The 6,945-nt window shown below is 38.7% G+C and overlaps 1 protein-coding gene across 2 annotated transcripts in view; it reads right to left on the bottom strand.

Moving 5' to 3' along the window:
• Dnajc5b (DnaJ heat shock protein family (Hsp40) member C5 beta) overlaps positions 1-6,945 on the bottom strand; it is a 113,414-nt gene that overhangs the window by 73,067 nt on the left and 33,402 nt on the right. Inside the window, exon 2 of one of the 2 annotated variants that reach the window (XM_023722399.1) lies at positions 4,357-4,475. The gene's annotated coding sequence lies outside the window, so the exon portion shown is untranslated. Of the gene's footprint in view, positions 1-1,407; positions 1,457-4,356; positions 4,476-6,945 lie in introns of those variants that run through there. The other variant, XM_004637522.2, reaches the window with a different exon arrangement.

Raw genomic sequence — 6,945 nt, 5'->3', positions numbered from 1 at the left:
ATCCTGAGATCCTGTACCTCAGATTGTAGAACCTTTGTCAGTGTCAGCCATGTGGATGAGTCACGGCCAATGCTTGGCCAATGTGCTCTCTGTGATCACATGTTCTTATACTGGCCCACATGACAGTTATGTCTCATAGTGAGTGAACAGATAAGCATTCAGATGATCTGCCTTTTCCTGAGGACTTCCCACAGCAAGGGCATAGAGCCGTATGTTGGCAAAAGTGATCTGAGCCCCAGGAAACTGTTTCCCTTAATAAAAGACATAAGCAAAATACACAAACAAAGATTATATAAACATAAAATATATAAAATAAATGTGGTTATACGAAGTCTTCAGCCATGGCCTTCAGTGATGCCTACTCTCTGAGGGTTGCCAAAGTCAGCTGCTTGCGTCTACCACTCTGAGGACCAGATAGTCTTTTCCTGTTTTTCATAAATTCAAGATTAGATGATTAATTCTATCGTATGAAGGATCTTAGAAAACAGCTAGCTGGTAACTCTTAAGTGGTAACAAGCATGGGCCTCTATGTACTGCTGTCTCATTTTATAAATGAGGAAACTGAGACTGATGGAAGTAAGATGACTTTCCCAGGTTGACACAGGTGAGCCTCAAATTTAGATCTATAGAATTCTAAAGTCTGTGTTTTTGCTGGTGTGCCACATTGTGAAATCTTTGATATTTTGTAGTGATATGAGACAGAATCCTGATGTCCTGAGGGCACAAAGAGCAAGAAACAGAGCCCAAGGAGACCCGTTGTCTCTTATAAATTCAGAAGGCTGGGACAAAAGGCCACAGAGAGGACTTCCTGGAGGCTCCCTGTCTGCTCTTTGATCCTTCACCTGGGATGTTATCAGCTAGCATTGTGTGAACCTGGAGTTTGGTGAATGCAGAAAGGCAACAGAGATAATAGTTTGTTTATACCAAGTTAGTTACGCACATTCCTTCACTGTTTGTAGCCCTCAACACATGTGAGAAGTTTCGATGGCTCTGTGGCTCTGGACTCACTTAGAGATTAGGCTGGGGAATTCTCTGGCTGTATTAATCCAGGCTTCCCGTCATTTCTTTCAGCTCGTGGCTCATTGTTTCAGCTCTGACTGATACATACAACAATATTTGAAGATGCCTTACAAGTAACAAATAACTTTCACACTCAGTACTGTATTTCCCTGTTCCAAAAACTCTGAATAGGGATAACACTCCACCAGTGCAACCTGCCTCTGTACCTGACCCCAGGTCAAAAGGGACAGAGACAGAGAATATACTGCAATGTTACTTCCTTAAGGCAGCCACTAATCCTATATGTAGAATTAGGATACAAGTTATATAAGAATTTAGGAACTTCTGTTGTGGCCCAGTTTGTAAGCAGATAAAAGTGAACATTCCTGGCTACTGAGTCAAAACTACCTGAGATATCTCTGGATAGCCCTGGCTATTCTCACATCATCCACTGCTGCATCCGTCTAGTATTTGTTAAACTTGCTCCTGCCACCTACAGAAAAAACAAAACAAAAACACTCTTCCAGCTCCATTCTGAAATTCCTGGGTATTACTTTTTTTTTTCTCTGCTAAATAGTTGGTGATGTGAATGGGGTATATTAGACTTACAGGGCATAATTTTTGCTAGGTACACCAATATCTGTGAACAAAGCAGCCTCAAAATTAACATTCAGGCATATGCCAGGGAAGACACTGAGGTTCCTAGAAGGTAGGGTGCCAGCAGCTGGTCCAGTATCCTTTCTACTTGGGGCTAAGGCAGTACAGGGAGCCTGGCAAAGTCCTTTTTCAGCCATGGTAAATTTTTCTCAAAAGTCGTCTTCTTCCAGTTTAACCCATGTGAAAAACAAGGGAGATGGGCTTAATAAGGGTCTACATTAAACCTTTCCAGAGAACAACTCTGGAAGCAGAGTGAGATTTCTGTTCTCTGCTTTAGGCCCACAGTTGTCTTACATACTTCTTTCTAATGGATAAAAGAAGGCAGATTCCACTTCTCAGTTTCATACATAGAAATTCATACTCACAAAGATATAATGACAAGTTTTTCCTTTGGTTTGTTCTCTTCCAAGTTACTACTTAATTTAGAAATATAATAACATCATAATTTATTTCTGCTAAATGAAATCCAGTAGCTGACTAATGCTTTTAGGTGTGGATTGATCATTGCTCACAATGGGTGGCCTGACAATTTTAGTTTACTGTCTTAGTTATCCTATTCCTGAAAGCTTTCATTTTAGATAGCTAGTATCTCTTAATGAAGACAACTTTTAAAAAGTCTATTTGCATTATTTTGAAACATAAGAAGTTGGTCAATGTAGTTACTAGTCAACTGATTCTATAGATTGAAACATAAAAGATTATAAAATTGCTTTATGCATCAAAGACAACAGCACACTTTTCTGTCTCCTTGATAAGCTAGAAACCAGATTCTTCATATATTGTTGATTTAGATGACATTTAGTGTCAGTGTTGTAGGCAGTTGAATTAGATAGAAATGTTATAGGCAGTCAGACTGGGCCAGGCCCTCAAGGAGACAATACAGAAAACAAGGTGACTTTGCAACTTGGAAGAGACAAGACACTCCCATATGGGCCAGACTTCAAGACAAAAGAGGAAACATACAGCTACATACTTCCCTAGGGATGGGCATCAATGATGTATATTCTAAATAAGTATCAGTCACCTTAAAAGAGCCCAAATGAGTCACTAACCCAACCCGCAACAGGAAGAGACCATCTCCTATTCACATCTGCTTGCTACATGACTGCCTTCCCCATTTGGTACTGGATTTAATCAATTTTACCTGAACAATGGTGCTTGTAATCTCATTGGTTGACCATAGTTTTGTCCCACCTCATGCCCACCTAAGCGAGTTCCCATGTTCTCCACCACCTTAGACCCTATGGTTTTCCTCTATAAAAGTCCCTGAAGAGATAGCTTCCTGGGGACCACCTGTTTGGGCCCCCCTCCTGTCCTCTCAGACAGGAGCTGTCTTTTCCCCCAATAAATATATTCTTCTCATAACTTCCATTTGTTCCTAAAGTTCACTCTTTGGTTTTAGAGAACACAAACTCGTCCCAGGTACCTTTCAGGTTGGGAGATTCATTTTTTCCTTATATCTTTTGGAGGTCATCCACCGAGATCATTTTTCCCCTATGTCATCAGTAGCTATAGAGTAATATGTTGAAAGTCTTAATGTACAAAACTATATCATGCCCTGAGACATACTAACTACAGAGCAGAATTCAAGATACCCTATAAAAACTCTTCCTAAACAACTTTAAATAATGGAGCCATAACTTTATTTAAGATCTTACATAAAACACAATTATAGCAATATGAATTCTTTTATGGAGTCTTTTGAATTCTAATATTCCTATGTAAGTTAATTCTTCATTATTTATTCAAAGTCCTCATCTCTAAGCTACCTAATGGGAGTGTTTCCATGTGAAGTCATTAAATAATTTAGTTTTGATCACCTATTACATAATAGTCTTCTGAGCTTAAAATGACATTCTAGCTGCATTATAGTGCCATTAATATATAATTTCTTAGAACAGTGACCACTGTACAGTCACTGCCAAATCTTATGCTGTTCTCCATTTTTGGGTAAAAGTTATAGGAAGAACATACAACACCTTGATGATGATGGGCATTGACTCAAATTAAGTATTTTAAAAATTCTAATTCCAGGAGCTCACAGAATGATGTTTTATATTTTTCATGTTGAGATCAAATTTTCCCTTAAAAGTGAAAAAAGCTTCATTTGTATCTACCACGTGAATTTTGAAAAGTGCAAAAAGAATCAAGCTATGCCTTTTTTGTACCTGCAATTGAACTCGCACTTGCCAGGCAAATACTATGCCACTGAGCTACATCCCAGCCCTAAACTGTCCCTTTCTTATCTTCATGACTGAGAAAATGGATGTGTATGGAGGATATTAACATGTTAAACACAGCAAACATAGTTTCATGGCTGTCATTGTGGAAATCAACATATTGTACTATTTTGTTATTACTTCTATGATTCCTTTATAGAAATTGTAGAACAAAATCTCCATAATCAAAGTCATGTATCTTTCAGCTAATATAAATTCAAAATGCCAAGCCTGTATTTAAACTAACCACTCTTAGTATTACTACTTATTTGCTATTTCTTTGAAAATAATTATCTCTTAATTGCTCATACAATCAGCGACTGAAGATGGCAACTCAGAAATGTTACAAGCAACCCACAGTACCTGTTTCTGTGACTCTGATTCTGTCCTCAAACAGGAGCAATTTGCTGTTTTCAACTGGCCTGGAAGTAGACGTAAAAAGAAATAAAAGAAGGGAGTAATGAAGGGAGCTATTCCATACCTCTTTCACTCTTTCAAAGCAAAAGGTTGCTCCTTTCCATCATTCCCAGGCAGAGGCAAGCAGGTTAATAGAGTCAGGTTACCTTTCATTTGTTACTCTATAGCCAACTGGTCATCCCTCTGGAAAACATAACAAAGAGAGAATAAAACATGCATGACCATACAGGTTGCTATTACAAGGCATCCAGTGATACCAAAACAAATGCCATGTCCACTTTTCATCCTTTGTCAGCTGGTGCTTGGCTCAACCAACAGTACTGTGGAACTGCCCCCAGTGTGTCCATCAGGATTTTCTTTTAGGAAGACGTGTTAATTTTCTAGCCTGCAGAGTGGGTTCTTTCAAATTGTATTGTCTTTTTGATTGAAGGCTAATACTAATCAGTTGATTTGAAATTGCTGGAAAGATCATATAAATTTTCCTTAATAAAGAGGAAAATTTAATTGTTTGCAAATCTTTACATTTGCACATTTTACTCTGATATTGGCTAAGAGGCAATGAGTTACAGCTTACCCTCTGGTTGAAACACTGCTCAAGCTATCTCATAAAAAGTCAGGAGAGGAAACACTTTTTAGAATTTGAAGTTCTTACTGATTGAAGAAGTCTTAAATAAGACAGGTGCTCATTTAGCACCTTAATGTAGCTCCCTAGGCTGACGATAAAATTTGTGTGTTGCTTACCAGACAGGGAGCAAAGCCTAAGGCTATTTCACGTGAGCATTTCAGAGTATTTTCACCTCTAGAGGGCCTTAGTTCTTTAGTTATCTTGGAATGAAAAGCTATTTCTCATAGATCCTAATTTCTAGCCAAAATTTGGGAAGCAGCTAATCACAATGCAGAAAAATGATATAGGGAGAAAGAGAAGAAGGGGGAGAAGAAGAGAGGAAGAAGAAGCAGGGAGAGGGAACAGAAAAGAACAAATACACAGGCCAAAGTGATGCCTACCCAAAGCTGAGGCAGGAAGATTTCTAATTCAAGGTCAATATGCACAACTTAGTGAGATCCTCTCTCAAAAATAAAAAGAGATATGGATGTAGCCCAGTGGTAGAGGACTTTCCTAGTATGTGCAAGGCCATGGGTTCAATCACCTGTGCTACAAAAACAAAGTAGCACAAAAACTAAAGAGAATTAAATCTTCAAGTTCTATCACTCTTCAGTTTATGATAAATGTCTTTCAATAACATAAGAATTTCTGTATTAATAAGGTGAAATTATATATATTTAAAAATTAAAAATTAAAAAACACAGGTAGTGTTTAAAATTCAGCTTAATAAGAAATAATTTTAGTAAAATCAGTTATTTTTACACAGTTACTCTCAAGTCATTAATTTTTAGTGTATTGTATAGACCAGTAGCTTTTTAAAAATTACTTACTGTACAGTAAAGACATCATTTCAGCTCACCAGACCTGCCTTTCTTCTGCTCCACTGAGAGTGGCTTCATTGTGGAGCATGAGGGAATAAGGTATGAGGAGATACTTGCTTGAAAGGAAAACACGGACCTAAACTAATTTCTGGACCAGCTATTTGGAAGTACTCTGGACTTCCAGGAAGGTGGTGAAATGGCGAGCCGCAGGAAAAATAGCCTGAGATTTGGTATCCAGACACTGTGATATAGCAATATAAGGAAGAGAAGAAGGAGGGAAGTTGGACTCCAGGACACAGCAAGGATCTAAAGTGGGAAGTGAAGCCCACAGGGAGAGCAGAGGCATACGTCAATGAAAAAGTAGGAAGTGTCAAGTGGTACTTTCTCTCTAAGCCCTAACTCATTGTGTGGGAGGGGTGACTTGAGCCTGCAGATGCACAGTGACTACTAGCAACCACAGAAGCCTTTGTGGAGGAAGGCACCAGTAGAACTCAGTAGTGAATGTCACAAACTGCAGTGACTGATTGAGTCATTTGGGTTACTTGGGTTCAGACATCTCCCAGGAGAGGTGATTGGCTGATACCATCTTGGAGATGGGCCAGTTGAGTCCCAAACTCAGAGCAGCTGTAGGCTGGCTTCATCTAGTGGTCCCTTTGGCAAGGTAAGGTGGAACCAAATCTAAGAGAGAAGAAGGTCAAGACGCTGAGTTAAAGCTGACATGAAGCACAGAGAATGTTACAGGCAGAACTAGTCAAGTTTGAACATCACATCCAGCAACCAGCCTGAACTTCAGTGGAACTAAAGGTGGAGGCTTTCTGAGATCATCCATTGTCCTGTCATAAAGCAGTGATAGGCTTGCTGGGATGAGGCAACACACATCTGAATGTTGTCTCCCAATTGTCTACCAGTGACAGCAGAGACATGCCTTGAAGTAGAAACTTTTTTTTTAATTTATTATTTTCTTGTTTTGTTTTCTTTTTTCTTGGTTGTTCTTGTTTTTACATGAATGAAAATTTTTTCTAGCTTGTTGTTGTTGCTCTGTTCAGTTCTTGTTTTTGTTTTCTCCTCTCTTTCTTTCCTGTCTTCTTGACCAATTTCCCAAAATTTCTATACTCTTCCATAGTCCTACAGCTTTGTCCCTAAAGCTGCTCTTCTTCTTCTTCTTCTTCTTCTTCTTCTTCTTCTTCTTCTTCTTCTTCTTCTTCTTCTTCTTCTTCTTCTTCTTCTT

Source organism: Octodon degus, unplaced genomic scaffold (genome assembly GCF_000260255.1).
Source record: "Octodon degus isolate 3935 unplaced genomic scaffold, OctDeg1.0 scaffold00091, whole genome shotgun sequence".
NCBI lineage: Eukaryota > Metazoa > Chordata > Mammalia > Rodentia > Octodontidae > Octodon > Octodon degus.
Note: the sequence above shows the minus strand (reverse complement) of the source record. Positions and strands in the feature narration are given on the sequence as shown.